At 48.2% G+C, this 16,630-nt stretch overlaps 1 long non-coding RNA gene across 1 annotated transcript in view; it reads right to left on the bottom strand.

The window, feature by feature from the left end:
• LOC125758461 (uncharacterized) overlaps window positions 1–16,630 on the bottom strand; it is a 47,053-nt gene that overhangs the window by 14,371 nt on the left and 16,052 nt on the right. The window contains exon 2 of the long non-coding RNA XR_007416096.1: window positions 16,022–16,074. This is a non-coding gene — a long non-coding RNA (uncharacterized LOC125758461). The remainder of the gene's footprint in view (window positions 1–16,021; window positions 16,075–16,630) is intronic.

Below are 16,630 nucleotides of genomic sequence, written 5' to 3'. Positions count from 1 at the left end.
CATGGCGTACGTGTAAATTTGTGATGAGCTTATAGACACCACTGAGGCACACCTATCTTTTACTATAAACCCGCCTAACATTCAACGCCTTCTTAATTAGCGAATTTTGATTATCAGCTGGTACTCTGTCGCATGGGATGTATCCGCCTTAGCAGTACTGCGCGTGAGTCTGTAAAATGCACATAATCGTACACGAACCACGAGCGGCCGTGCACGAACGCTTCAGCGGCACACATTCACGAGCAACACCGGCGAAGAAATGCGTCGCCCCGCCGGTATACCGCGTTGTGGCCGACGGCGTCGCTAGGCCTCTCGCAGGAGTACGGCACAGCTATACGATGAACGACAGCTCGCGATCACAAAATACTTGCTGCTGTACAGTTTTCGTCGCCGTTTTTTTTACACACACACTGCCGCTATCCGAGTCCGCTGTCCGCGTTAAGCTACGGAGCGATGCACTTACAAAGAACGAGACGGCTCGTAGTCGCGGTTCCTGTTGCTCGCAGTACATCGGCGGTCGCACGTTGGTTCAATCTGTCTCGTATCGGCGCTCGCCTTCTCGCTAGACGTTTGACAGCGGTGGTTGCATGGCGCAAAAGAGACAATTTAAGCTTATTCATTCCAGCAGCTTTTGTTTTCTGTGAAACATGTTCTTTGCTTCACCGGTGGCCGGTGCGAGCTCGTAGAACTCACCACGGCGACCGGTGTGGCGGTGCGAGTTCGCTACGTCTCCGGCTTGGTACCGACGACGTAGCGAAGCCTTCTTACCGCTTAGAAGTTGCAGCCGGTGAAACATCGGTTCGGTGACACTCCGGGAAGCAAGCGTGCCGGTGGTCGGAGCGAGCGCGTCGCCGGCGCAGCTCTCACGCCGGCCGGCTTGATGCCGACGACGTAGCGAAGCCTACTTCTTACTGCTTCGAAGTTTTAGCCGGTGAAACTCCAGAAACAACCCGCTGACGATCGCAACAGCTTACTTTTGTTACCGATGAAATTATTCTTCGCACTTCGTAACTCGGCACGTTGAAGCGAGGTATCCGTGGCGTGTAGGAGGCTTGCACTCGTGTGCATGGGCATTGCCGCTTGACGGGGGAATAAACACGGGACAGCCAGCTCGATGTGTTCGCAGTCGGACGCTGGCGCGAGTTGAACTTGTCTCTGACCAGAACGGTTCAGTGGAGAAAATAGTCCTACACGTCTACACAAACCAACCGGCCGTTGCAAGTCCTCGCTGCACTGATAACTTCGTTGTCTGTCGACAAATGCTCACACGGCGACCCACACAAGGCACTGGAGCTTCACACCGGCGTGCTACACGCACATTCACACACGCACGCACGTCACGACCAAAAATGGTTTTTAAAACTCCCATAGGGAGTTTTTAACCACGGCACGCACGTCACGACCAAAAATACTTTTTAAACCTCCCATAGGGAGTTTCTAACCACGTGACCTAAAACTCCGTGGGGAGTTTAACAAGGTCATGTCGTTCATAAACTCCCTCATTTAGCAAGGGGCGTTTTTCGACGACATGTGCCGACTTCACTCCGCTACCACGGAGTAAATGATTGGGGCATGGGGGTTTTGGGGGCTCATGTGCTGGAAAAGCTCCCATCTCGGCTAATTTTTGTTTACAGTGTATACTGACTTAAGTGAATGCGGTTTGTTGCCGACGGTATTATACTATACGTAACGAGGAATGGACAGCTAGCGTAACCTGGTCATCGATGTGTGAGTTAGGCGTTGAAGGCCCGAAGAAGTTCATTAAAGGGGGCCGTTGTGTTTTCTTTTCTTTCCCGCTCTTCGTATCGCAGTAAATGGTGATTACTTTTCCCAAACGTATCTCGATACCGCCAAAAGACCACGTGACTTGTAGTTCAATCATTAATATTTTAGCTATATCAGACCAACAGATGAACGTCAGCTTCTCCGTCGAGTTCAACTGGACACCGGTATACTGCCGACTTATAAACTCTATTGTAGCAGTTAAACTAGTGATTTTGAGTTCTCACGTTTTAGGAAGGAGGGCACGCTATAACTCCAAGTGCGTTAGCTCTGGCTGAAATTCGTCTATTTTATAGCAAAATAAATTATCAGGGCCTGTACTCACAAAAAACATCTTACGATAAAAAATTCCGTAAGAGAATATTTCAGCCAATCACGATGCGGGACATGCCATTAGCGAAGCAGCTGACCAATGGGAAAACGTACTTACGAAATAAAAGTTTGCGAATTGAGATGTACAATGCAGATACATGTGTGGATAAGTTAAGTTGTGATTCTATTCCTTGTATGCTTTACCTTGAGCATGACAGCGTACACCTTTGTTTGCAAGCGGGCAACGTGGTTTATCCGTGTTACTATAAGTTTCCACGTGCGGGCCGCCTTCAAGTACACAGGATACGCAGCGCGCAAGCGTGGTATCGTACAGCGGAATCTCTTGGCAGCGCTGCACCGTTGTTGCGTGCGCACGTTTTCTTCGCTTGCCGTGGGAGAAAGACCGAATGGGTGTCGCCGTACGCGACATCAGGCACGCGTCGACTGTTGAGGCCGCGCGGCGGCAGACAGAATTGGGAGCTAGCAGCCGTCGCGATGCTATTATTAAAGCGCGCACCCAACAGAGAAGAGAAGCGACCGGCGCGCGGCCCCTCAGCGCCGGAGCATTTGTCTTTCTCGGCCGCGCGGTGGGCTCCCGTGTGTAGCGCTGTGCAACGCGGCAAAGCGCGCTAATTGGGGGTATTAATCATTGCTTCGCGCCTAGCGCGGGGCCTTACGGCCCTCCCCCTTCTCGTAGATGCTACGCACTCTGAAGGCGGCAGGGGTGTCGTTTGGCCCCGTAGCCCGAAGAAGCAGCGTGATGCCGTGTGTAGCGCGGTGCGTGTCTTCTTGTACGGTGCGGACCTAATTGTCCGGTCGGCGGAGGAGTGTCGAGCGTCGGCTTTGCCGTGTAACGCCACCTCTATCTGTTTGTCATTGAAACTTGAGAAATGATGCACTTGGCGACGCGCAGTGCCGCCGCGAAGGATTACGATGGGTGTACGTATCGTTCATATGTTGCACACACAGTCAAACATGCACAGCCTATGGAGGAGAACTTGTTGGGCTTGCTTGCTGATCATATTATTGTAGCGCGACGACAAAAATACAAAGACACAAAGCGCCTGTGTTGTATGCCTCCATGTCCTTTGATTTGTGTCTTCGCCCTGCACAATTACGATCAGTATACAGACGATCTCGGTGTACACCGCGTAAGTTGACCTTGATCGCTTGCGCGTGCTTAAGCAGCGCCGCGTTTGCGTGGCAATTACACCGCAATGCGTTTTCTTGCTCCTCTGCTGTCTATTGAGTTCGTTTATTACGACCGCGTGTTATTTCATGCCGACTGTTAGTCCGTTGGCCGCTGCTACAATGTTGTGCCAGAATCGCGAATTTGACACGTACCAGCGTCACTTTTATTTTATCTCCAAAACTTCATCTCCTTCTGTTTACCGGGTGTAGATTTTCAAAGTGTAGCGTAGAAGCGAAGCTGAATAATTCTATATATCAGCGAGTCTCCTGCCTTTTTTCTGCTTTCTTTTTTGTCACTTTCCTGCAGTATTACGCGATCGTGATTTCTTCTTTCATTGATTCAGCACTTCGCACTTGAGCCATTACAAAGCACAACGATTTAGACGCACAGGCGAACCAACCTGTCTGTGTACTTATTATCACGCAGACAATCTCAAGAATGCTTTAGCACCTATACAGATATTCAACTCACAGCTTGCGATAACTAACGGAAAACTTGAAACAACACCCGCATGACCGAGACGAGCAGCCTGTTCGCAGTGCTGATCGATAGTAGAGAGTACACTGGCCCGTGAGTGCAGCTTACATATATCAAAAAAAGCGACAGTCGCTGAAATGAAAATGCAAATGTAGCGTTAAATAAGATGTATACCTTATTTGGGAAGCACAGGCGTAAAATTCCTTTGAACTAAGTGAGGTAGGAGGCAATAGGCCTCCATCAAGTTATAGGTCGCGTATATCACACCGATCTCGTAGGTTTCCTTAAAGCTTAGAATCGTTGAGCGCCACGGTAAGACGATTGCTCTTGTTGATAAACCTAATAGTCGAATGCAGCTGCCAGCGCGGTTGTTAAGAGGAAATTTGCCCTCAGTTTTCTTCCAACTGATGACAGCCAATCGGCAAAGGTCGTTTCGATCATTTTTACGTGTGCCATGCGAGAGATTTTTTTTTTTTTTTTCTTTGTCTGCTGCAAATACAAAATAGGATAGAGGAAACGCGGTCTACAGCACGTGTGCCACTCCAGGCCCGCCTCGATACCTGTGCATATATATATGATGAAACGCGAACGAATGTCTGTCTAGCCGGGCAGCAAGGCGGCTTGGCTATGAGGACACCCGCTGTGCGCAGGTCGGCCGGCGCTTCGCTTCTGCTGAGTTCGTAGGAGCGCACCGCGCGCGGGCCTTGCAGTCCCAGCAAGCCCTCCCCGCTTCTCGGCAATGGGAGCGGTCCTCCCCGCGAGGACGTTAATTAATGGCGCCGACCGCAGTTCCCCATTTGTCTCCCATCGGCAATTCGTCTTTGCGCGCAACGGTCTTTGGCGGCTGCTGCCGCGCCAGTGCTCTCTTCACCGCCTGTATACTTTGTGCGAAAGCCGGCCATGCTCGAGCGTTCGAACACGCGCGCTTCTGATGTCTCTCGCTACCTGCCTGCCTTTGCGGTCTCGAGAGGTCGTCGCCCAGCCCGACCTGACGAGCGCGCAACCCAAAGCACACTGCTTCGCTGAGAGCCCTTGCCGGCGCGAAGTTCGCAGGGTTTGTCTAGCGACGCACACACTCCCTGGAAAGCTTGGCGTCCACATCTCTCTTTAAAGGGATACTGACACGAAGATTTTCATTTTTTTTTTTTTTCGTCAAATGAAGTAATAATAATTGTGGGGATTTTACATCTAAAAACCACGATATGATTATGAGGGACGCCGTAGTGGAGGGCTCCGGAAATTTCGAACACCTGGGGTTTTTTAACGTGCACCTAAATCTAAGTATCACGGCCCTCAAGCTTTTTCGCCTCCATCGAAGATGCGGCCGCTGCGGCCGCGATTCGATCCCGCGACCTGCAGTTCGGCATTCGAGCACCATAACCACTAGACTACCGTGGCTGGTGCGTCAAATGAAAATTAAGCTTTCAAGAGCCTCGAAAATGTACTGATAAGCGTGAGTGCACCCTGAGAAAGTAATTACAGTATGTCTTTTAAAAGCTAGTTTCGGTTTCCACTCTACCCTGACGTAACAACACGTTATTAGCTTCTCGTGACTTGCTCGCGCAAGATATCTTGACGTTTCCACGGCCCCTCCATTCCGTGACTCCGTTGGTGACGCACAAGCGACCATATTGAATGTTTTTGGTGACGCACAAGCGGCCATTTTGAATGTTTTGGTACCTGACGCCATCACAACTAGCCATACTGGTGCATGAAGTCACCAGAGCTGACACTGTAGCCTGACGTCACGATAGTGTCGATGTCAGTAGGTGGCATTAATGTAAAAATAAGATATCTTATAAGCATTCACTGAGCTTCACACTTGCTTAGAATCGTCTATGTGTACAAGAGATTTATATGGTAAACTCACTTTCGAAAATTCGTGTCAGCACCCCTTTAAGAAATGTGAAATACCAAACCTTGGTGCTTTTGACTTATTGTGCGCATTCTTTCATCAGCCTCAACGGTGGCCTGATGGTTTCAGTGCTCGGCTGCTCACCCGAAAGATGTGGGTTCGATCCCGGCCGTGGCTGTCGTATTTTGATTAGGTTAATGCTAGAGGCCCGTGTATTGCGCTATTTCAGTCACGTTAAGGTATCCCAGGTGGACTAAATCACCCGGAGCATTCCCGTACTGCGTCTCTCAGCCTGGGTCGTTTTGAGAAGTTAAGCCCCCATAAACCAACCAATCAACCAGCATTCTTTCAGTGTGGAGTCAGTACTTAACGCGTGACATCGAAAAAGACGAGACAATAGACCACACGGGAAGATGAGAAGGCATGTTGTTGCTACATGCAGACCTACTAAACACTTGTAAATGTTGTGAGTAATTGCTTCGCAGTAGAGTTCGAAGTCCGTTTCATTGCGCCTATAGTAAAGCACGATCTGGTTACATGAGGGAATGTTACCAGGAAGGATCCATTTTAACCGCGGCGCATATTACTGTGATGCACGAGAGTATACGACAAGACGCCATACGACGCGACAGGCAGCACAGCAAACTGGCGAAATAAATTGTCCCATTTATTTTAATTTCAATATCAGAACCTTGTCCATTCAATGACACGAAAAAAAGAGAGAGGCTGCTTATGCCCGTAAGGCGACAGAAGAGCTATGGTACACTGGTTTCACATAGTATATAACCTGATATCTGGTGACCATGATGACTGGCGTAAAATAGGACATTGTTTTCTATCCACTACAGCAGACATGAAGATAGCAACAGCGTCAACAGCAACACTGATGGCGACATCTCGAGGCGCCATGTACAACGAAAGTTCACAAAATTTTCCTCTGGATCATATACGCGATAGCTCAGTGACAATGTCGTTATGCGGCTACGATGTCATCTTAACGCAGCTGTGCTTACGTTATCCTCAAGGCAAAATGAAGCATCATGACTTGTGAAACACGTTGCTTTCGAATAACACCTAACACCACTGTGGAGCTATGCTTATTGCACGTACTGTCAAACAGTACTTTCGCATGTCTTCGTTACCAGGTTGTTACATCTCTGCGGCTCTACAGCGCTGATCCCAAAGTGAGTTGTTAGCTCCCAAACCTGGGGCCGAATTCGCGAACCACATCGTTCGCAAGTGACCTATGCCACTGGGAACAGTCACTGTTAATAATATACCGCAACCAAAATTGTATATATATATTTTTTTCTTATACAAATAATTAGTGCGTCAGTGTTTATGAGCATGGCCTCTGCAGGAGCCGCGTTCGCAAAGCATTGCGTACAGTAAGTGCTATCTGCCATTGGTCACCCCGCTTCGCTTATGATATGTGCGCTTCGCTTATAATATGTCCAGCATCGAGATTGGCTTATTTCTTACGAATAATTTTAGTGTAAGAGATTTTGCGAATGCATGCCTTGTGCTCGTGTCAGTAGCGAAGCCAGCTGGCGAATGGCCTAGATCACTTACGTAACAATATCTGGGTTAGGATGTATCGTTATATTACGTGAAATTCACTTGTGGTTATGAGAAATCGTTGAACGTGGAGTGCCCCTGGTGCCAACGTTTCAGCAAGTGGACTTGTCTTCGTCAAGGCAGCCGAAACGTCTGCTCCAGCGACGTCACTCCATGTTCAACGATTTCTGATCCCCTCAAGTATCCATCTTACCCTGAACTTCTGCCTAGTTTGATTTACATATGGTTGTAGCACACAAAAGTTGCATAATTAAATGAGGCCGTGCCTTTCAAGTTACTCTTAAAAATTGTCTTAATTGAGCTCAAGGTTCGGCAATCTGCGCTAAGAACACCGAACTGTGGTAAGGTATTAATGGAAATGGATACTCTGCGTGTAGACGCACCACCAGACATCGCCCGCCCCCTTTGCCGCAACAAATTTCAATCCTCTACTTTCACTCTCTTTCTAGCGTGAAGCAATGAATCCCTCCAAAGATCCGTTCAGAGAATAAACGAGGGCATGTCTATATCGCATAAGTATGCAGCACATTACTGAAAGCCTGAAAATTTGAGCTATATGGAGCTAGAGCATGGTCGTACAAGTGTGTATCCTATAAAGTACACATGAGCTAATCGCGTGTACACGATCAACAGATTTCAACCACTATTCATATGCGATACTGACGCTGTAGAGCTATAATGTGAAAGTATGTTAGCTTCAATATGCTTATTCTTTTTTGCCGTCAAAAAAGATGACTCTCTGGAGCGAGGCATATATCAAGTGCAATCGCCAATCGCCGGTTGCGATCGACCTGGCCTTAACGCGTTATAATTCATCATGACAGCTTGAAGCGTACCTAACTTGGTTAACGTTCGTGTTCCACGCATGCAGCGCGCTCTCACACTGAAGAACACCCTGAGAACTACTAGTCACGCTAGCGCCATAGGAGTATATAAAGAAAACACGCTTATTAAGCACACTCGCAATGTAGGACGCCGCTGGAGGCCATATACAGCAAGCAAGCTCCGGGCTAACTCTCTTGTTTTCCGGCACGCAGTAATAAAATTAGCGACCCAACTAATCAGCAGCGCATCTCTTCTCACGAAGTATAAATGCGTCTTAGTAAGACCGGGCCCAAAAAACAAAAGGAGGACTGCGAGAGGCGGCATACAGAAGGCGAGCATAGCATCTATAGCTCTAAGCTTCTTCGAGTATCTTGGAAAGAAGGCGGCGAGGGGGGTAGGGGGGGGATAGTATTAGGACGTAATGGTTGCTCCCCTTTGCATCGCCGACGATTTATCACCCCAACCAAACAACACTATGCACGTGTGCACGCGAGAACGGACGCGTTTGCTCGCGTTTTTTCCGCGCATAGACTTGCCGCATGCATGCTGCAGGGCTGCGCGCGCGGCGTGAATCAAGGGGGCGGGGATGTGCCAGGCCCTGCATGCAGCTCGCTTGCGCGGCTGTATCCACGAGTAGCTCGAGGGCATAATACGGCTATCCCCGACTCGAGCGTCGGTTCTCTACACACACACACTCGCGTGGTGTTCTGAGAACAAAGAACAAAAAAAAGAGACAACCGCGACAGCCGAGGCGTGTACGAAATGAATCGCATGAACAAAAGGGAGAAAGAAGAAATATGGGTAGACGAGCTTATCTGCGAGGCGCATCGTCGCTGTGCCTGTGTGCACCAGCGAGTGCGGCTTCGCCGCCAAGGTATAGGTGCTTCGGAAATGAGCACGCACGCGTTAGAGGTATGCGTGCGTCCGAGCCGCCTTCCGCGGCCGGCGCGAGTGTCTTCTTCTTCGCGTCCTTCCTCGTTGCTATCTTGGATGTTGCGCGGAGTGCGGAAGGCCCAGTGAAGATGAAGAGGAGCAGAGGACGACTGGCGCCAAAAAAGTTGAAAACAAGGCTTCGAGCGGTAGCTCCGCGCTAGGCACATCGGAGAGTGTGTAAGTGTAAGAGATACAAATATAAAACAAGTAGCAAGGGCGATTGGGGCAGTGGCGCTGAAGGCGGACGTTGCTTAACGAAAGGCAGTAAGAATCAAAGACGATGACGCGAACGTGATTAAAATGAAATAAATGATTGAATGAATGAATAAAGGTAGCGGAGAGCTCTATAGGTCGCACGCACGACTGTCTGTCGGAGCGCGTTATTATCGTGGCGGTGGATGAACTGGCGCTGGAGGAAGATAAACAGGCGATCGGCGAACCGTCGAGTCTGACACATCCGTACGATAACGAAGATAGGACGACCCGCGCTGCCACTGGGCGGTGTGTTTTTGAAGTTCGAAATCACGCCGCGCCGCTTTGATGAATGAGCTGTCAACGATTGCTTCTGGAGCGACGATTGCGCGGAAAATGTGTATGAGAAGATGCCGTTATTGTTTGTTTCCTCGAGTGAATGGCCTAGGGAGCTATCTGTTCTATTTTAATTAGTATACTCTGGCGCTTATATATTAAGCTCGGAACCTTAAAAAGAAATATGTTTTACGCCTAAAGCGGGCACGAGAGGCACCATAAAGGGCTTTCGAAGATCAATTTGGTCACCCGTACTTCTTAAGCAAAGTTTTACTCAGTGTTACGATTGCCTCCACAGAAATATACACGAATGCTGTAGTTGGGATTGACATCGAACCCGCGACCTCACACTAGACGGTAAAACGTCGCTGACGCATCTTCTATATATGCGGCAAGTTTAGCGCTGAGCCTGACGTAACCAGAAAACTAAAGCCCAAGTTAAACGGAAGTGAAGCCTATCTCGGCCACACTTAACGCATGCCTTCAACGCCGTTTTGCTTCTCCTGCGGTGGTTGCTATACACACTTCGTGGTTGATTGATGTGCGTTGAACGTGACGCCATCTTTCCAAGGCATTTTATGTTTGCAACTTGCGCCATGCATTTGCTAATTCAGCCGCTGTAGATGCGCTTTAATTGTTCAGGCGCAATCTGATAACATCTGCATAAATTCGCAGCGCAGATTTATTCGCGCGCTGTTAATGAGGTCAGCGAATGTCGCTAAATGCGAGCGGAGGTTAAGGGCATTGAAATGCGCTGACCAATTGTCAAAATCTATGGCTTCAATTCTCGCTTTATTCGGCGCGATACAAGTTCGCGAAGTGATCTCGTTGGAACTACGCGGCATTTTCTCTGACGGTTACTTATATATGCTGCGCGAATGAAGCTGGCGTCGCCGTCACACTTTTTATGGCTTTTGATGGTCATATTCGGGGCAGCGCTTCCTCTACGTCGTTCCGGGCAAACCTTTAAGCCTCACCTCGTGATTCGGCACAATACACATTACACACCATATACACATCGCGCACAATACACATCGCGTTAAAGACCGAACGAAGCTTTGGCGGAAGGAAAGAATTTACGCGTTTGCACGACACGAGAAACTGCGTCGCTTCCTTCTCCACAACGTCATCTCCACTTTCGCTTTCGGGCCAGCGAAGCGTCGCCCCGAGACATTCTTGGCTCCCGGCCACTATGCCATAGGCGAACAGCGCAAGCGACATTCGATACACCTGATAAATTACCTATAATTAGCAATTACATACGCGTAAGCTGCATCTAATTAATCCCCAACACACACACAGCCAACCCACGGCCTTGCGCCCTTAGATGTACAGGACATGTATAGGACGTTATCGCGGCCAATTACCGTACAGATATCCTTAGGGGCCGTCCAACCGTATGGTGCTCCGCGATGTAGTGGTGCCACGGGAATAAGCTCGACGACGACGCACTTGCTCTATAAGTTGCTCTTGTACGCCGCGAATAAGTGGTTATAAACTTTTAATTTGCGCGAGTTACGGAGATAAACAATAAACCTAAGCAAAAAACACGTTATTTTGAATGCTTAAAACAAGATAACAACAGCAATAATAAAAGAATACTTATCATAAAATATTAACGGCTATAGATTGTTTATGATAAACAACCCGCGGAGAGTCCGAATTTGCGCAGCGTGCCTGAGTGAAGTGTGTGGCCGCGGTTTGGTATACGAAAATTATACTGCATGATCGTGTGGTCCGAAAACACTGCACCACTGCGCATCAAGATATACAACATACGAAAACAATACGATCCCTCTTTCCGGATAGTGAAAGCGAGCAGCTCCGAAAGGTGGCGCATCCAGTCAGTCACTTGTAGAATGACATCACAGTCGCGCTATACAAACGCGGAAGGTGCTTCGCTCTCACAAACAATTCGCCTATCATCTTTTCCGCAGTTTTTGTATTTGCGTTTCTTTCTGTAATTATGTTTGGGCAGTAACTCATCTTTTGTGTTTAGCTAGCGCATACAAGTACAGCGCTATTACGGCTGCGCATGCGCCGACTTGGGGCCGAATTCACCAAGTCTTTCGTACATATGCGCTATTTGCATTTTGCCGGCTGCACTGGCTGTTCTCTATCACTTGGCTAGCTGCCTTCCCTAATAGCGTGTCTCTATATCTAGCATCTGGAGTGGCTGCAAGGTTGGCTCTTATCAACAATATTAGCGCAAGTGTGCTTTGTGAGTACAGCTCCTGCTACAGACAGTCGCAAACACGACCCGTGCGGCCTTGAGATAATTCGAATATATTAAATAACAGCTTAACGAAGTTTTAATAAGAATACTGTAGTTATTATGATACCACAATTAAGACATTGCGAAGGGTCAATAGGTCACAAAAGATATACCTCAGCGGTAGTCCTGAAAGAGGGGGGAAGAAGGCAAATATTGCCTAAATTTTACGCTGTGGCACTATATACTCAACTGAGATGCGTTCGATATCAATCACATTTGTACTTTCTATTTCAGTGACCGTGTGCCGTTAGAAGGTGTGTGTCTTAATCTATGACATGTGCCTGAATGGTATCATGTCTATTACCGAACTTACGTGGTCTTTTTTCTTCTGTAGGCTCCATTAATAATTGGTAAAAGAAAAAAAAAAGTAGGTGCGGAGAGAAATTTTATTTAGCGTGCGACAGAAAACGTAAGAGATTGACACAAAATATTTCACTGCCTGCTGGTGTTGGCCGCCTAAATTAGGAATATTTTACTTGCAAATCATTATAAATTTTCACCCGTATTCACAGAAGCTTCTTACGCATGGGACGGTTCGTAAGAGAAAACTTAACCGTATCCTGACGAGGATACACTTCGGTTTTAGGATCAGGATACGCTTAGTGTCCCGATGCGCTTATAGGTGGTATGCGCAAAATCGATGTTGCGTATGTCATTACCGAAGTTAGCTGGCCAAGGTTAGGCAAAGTGCACCTGTACGAAATTGAAAAGCTTTGCGAATACGGCACCTGCTCTTTACGGAAAAGCTTGCGTGCATCTAAGAGTCACCGTCACTCTCAGCATACTGTGAAATGTTTCTTCACTGTAGCTGGTCCAGTTCGTGAAAAGAAGGCGTGAGCGGGGATCTTTGAGAAACAAAAACGCTGCGGCCGTGCGACACCTCCAGCATGACTCGTCTAAGCAACTCACAGCGGTACAACGGCTGTCATTGGGCAACTTGAATTGATCGCCCGAAAGGCTTCAGTATCCTCGCAGTGCTGCAGCAAGTCATTGTTCATTGTGAGAAACGGGTCAGGTGCTCCGTCGCTCGCGCCAATGTGATCACGTTGTCCACGTAAGAAAGCCGGAACTATCGCGGAGCAAAAAAGAAAGTATATGTTAAGTCTGATTCAATCTTATATAGATTAAATGCTCGTCGAATAGCTCACCGCGAACCACGTTAATGTGACCGTAGGAGGGCGATTGTCGTACGCTCGTGCAAACATGTAAGCATGTAATGTTTAAGACATCGTGACTTTATAAGAAAGATACTTTGTTGAAAGAGTCGGTATAGCCATCCACGATAAAAGGCTGTTTACGAACAACCTGATAAAATGACGAGGACCGTAGCAATTGAACAGGGCATTGCGGTTACCCTCCGAGGTAGCTCGTATAGGGTGTCGCGCTGCTAAACTGTGGGGCGTGGGTTCGATTGCCGGCCACGGCGGACGCGTTTAGGTGGGGTGACATGCAAAGAACACCCGTGCATTTAGATTTAGATGCACGTTAAAGAACCCCGGGCGTTCGAAATTTCCGGAGCCCCCCACTACGGCGTCTGTCATAATCATGTTGTTTTTTTGGGACGTGAAACCCCAACAATTATTACTATAGGGCATTGCCGTTGTGGCTAATTCCTATAGTCACGATGTTTTACAACTAGTGCGAATCTGACATATCGTCGTATATTCTCTATGCCCTCTCCCAGTGGTTTTCCTCTTCAGAATTGACCTATACTAATGAGTGGGTTAGTTCAGAACACCTAAAGAGTGAACCAGAGCGTTCAGATTGACGGTGGCAGAGTGACAGGTTCTCGGCTATTTCAAAGGTGCGGCCTGCAGCCGTTCGTGCGTTGAACCAACTCCCCTGCAGGAACATCGCGCGCACGCACGATTTCTCACGGTCGAGCATCGATGTCGCGTGTGAAGGTTTCCAGGCGCCGGTCGGAGTCGAGGACGCGACTTCCGCGTCCCAAATTCTGCGCCAGCGGACGCCCGACTCACGCTAACGGGTCGTGCGGGGAAGCAAGACCCGCAGGGGGGTATACGAAGGAAGGTCACAGTACACGATGGCCGATGATACGCGCCGTCTCCGAACGCATCTATAGACGGGGAGGGGGCTCCGCCGAAACACTCGCGACCCACGCACGAACTGGGCCCCTGAGGGCAGGCAGTACGCTTTAAAACCAACCTTGCGTCACAAGCGGCAAGCTCAACGGTGCAGCGAGCGCGCGCGACGCCCGACATAGAGGCGGACGCGCTTTGGGCGAAACGCCGCAACACGCCGTGATTAATCGATTCCATTACGCCTCACGTCCGTGCGCTCCTCGCACGAGATTGCATAATGAAGCGGGCTGGCTGCCCTGGAGGCAAGAATGCAGCCTGTAGCGCGTCCCGAAGCGGCCTCGACGTCTCGGCTACGCAAGTACTTGTATGTGTATACGAACTTGGTTGACGCTGAGTGCGTACGTGCGTGAGTATACGTGTGTGCGTATTCTGGGGGACGCTCGTCGAGGACGCATTTCTTCTCGGAGCATGCTTGCTAGTATACAGCTGTCCATGAACCGAGCGCCGAGCTCTGCGAGACCTTCCTACCTATTTTTTTCCCTCCTTTCTTCCTTTCTTTCTTAAATCTACACTGCGTGAAGATTCCATATAGGATATATTTACATTAAAAAAGAGAGAGGTGACGAAAGAAGTGGAAAGAAAACTAAGAGTCGAGTTCGCTAGCTTTTAGTCATTTGTTATAGTTAGCACTAATCGGTTAACCGTTCCTTATGTACGCGCCGACTTTTAATTGGAACTACATGCATACGTCGACGTGAGCGGTATGTGACTGCCGTTAAGTAATATCAGAATATTACGCACGCTCTACGATCAATCACCCAAGAACGCTACGTGCCGCAAGCTCGAACTAATTATGGGCTACGTTCTTTATCGCGCGCTGCATGACAGCTTTGGAATGAACTACCGACAAATCTTGCTACACTGCACTAATTTGTCTCTTATAAAACTAACCTTCACTCATTCATGCTTGCATCACTCAATAATTAAACGTGAAGTATATTTGTACTGTCGCATTTTTTTTAAATTTCTTACGCATTCTTATGTTTATGCAACACCATATACCATAGGGGCCCCTTATACAACTCATGCGAGACTTACGGGGGCCCACCTTTATATAATAACCAATGTATAACCCTTCATGCAATAGAGGAGTTGTGAACCTGTTGTACTGAGGCTCACGTTGTAATGCCTTGAATTCGCAACTTGCCTCGCTGCTTCAAAGAGCCACGGCTCGTTATACGATCTAGTATTAACAGCAAGTGAATCTGGAGGACAGCGGATCAACATTTCCATTTGCTCTCTGTAAAAGTTGGGTTTAGCGTTGTATAGGCTCGTGAACAAGCACAACTCATTCTCTCGTACACACAAGACTAACACCACGATTATCCCACGTCTACACACCATCCTACACCATTATTCTTCATAGAAGTCACGAGTTCTATTTGATCTGTTTGACTCTCTATCGCAGTGAAGCCCATGCGCAAATAGCGTGCCAATCAGCTTCACGGCGACTCACTCACTATGTCGCCCGTTCCCCACCAATGCGCAGTATGCTGCCGGGAAACGTTAACACGCCGAAAGTATGAGTGGCGTATTATATCCGCATACGAGTGAATATGTAGTTGACCTTACTTAAGTTTCTGGCTTCTTCGAAATAATTAAAGTAAATGACCACATATGCATACGTCTGTTCACACGCATAGATTACCATTCGATCACGCTTAAAATATATATACATAAACATATATAGAACGGCGAGGCGACGCCGACGGCAAGAACCCGCTGAGAATGCCATATAATTTATATCGCAATAAAAAAAATTAAGGCAGTTTCGTATAAGTGGTGCCAAGCCTGAAGGAAGTGCGGAGCTGGGCAGCCTTCATTGTTTCTCTTCGGTTTTCTCTTTCCTTCCTCCTCTCTTTCTTTCTTTTTCTCTGTTCCAGTTTTGTGTGTTTTTTTTTCTCTCTCTCTTTATTTATATTTATTTCTATATTTGTTCCTATTTTCTCCCTTTCTTTCTCTTTCTTTCTATTTCTCGCTTGCTTCCTCTTTTTTTTTTTCTATTTTTATACGTGGTTTTGCTTGCGTTACGCCAAGCGATGACAGCATACGACAGCATACGACAGCCCGGGCCCCTAAAGTGCTCCGCACTTAAGAAGGAAGAAAGCGCGAGCGAACTGGCCGTTTGAAGGATTAAAGGATAAAAAGAAAAGCATTCTCACCAAAGGTATCTTCAGCTGCAGGAACGGCACGCGAGATATCCGCGACGTTCAAACTGCGACAGAAGGAGAAAGCGCACAGCATGAGAGGCAAGGAGAGGGTGTGTAGTGGTTAAAAGGGAAAGGGGGGTCAGTGGTCAAGGATCGTTTAAAACGCACAGACCGAACGGAGGTGGGGGAGGGGGGGGTGGGGAGGACAGGAAGTCAACCGTGGCTTTTCCTGCGCTCTGCGGCGCAGCAAATAATCGAAGGAGGCGCGGCCACATCGTGGAGACGGCGGCCTGCCCGCACTGTTTCTATAAGTACACATTTGAAGATCGATTTTTTCCGCATCGACTCGTTTCTATATGAGTGGGTCGTCATAACGACGTCGCCAGTGGGAAGTCAAACACAGACGGGTACCGTCCCAGAGGAGGCCGCTTATACGCCAGACAACAGGACAATACGAGGGAACCGCATACGCATGCCGTGGCACGTATCTTGCGAAATAAACTTTGCGTTTCCTCTGGCTTTTCTCTCTCTCTACGTGCCCCGTGCTTCTAGCTTTGCCATCCCTTTTCTCTAGAAAGTATTGAGTAAAGGAGCGAGAGCATCAATATACTGTGAAATACA

Source organism: Rhipicephalus sanguineus, chromosome 5 (assembly GCF_013339695.2).
Source record: "Rhipicephalus sanguineus isolate Rsan-2018 chromosome 5, BIME_Rsan_1.4, whole genome shotgun sequence".
NCBI lineage: Eukaryota > Metazoa > Arthropoda > Arachnida > Ixodida > Ixodidae > Rhipicephalus > Rhipicephalus sanguineus.
This window is presented reverse-complemented; position numbering and strand designations above follow the sequence as displayed.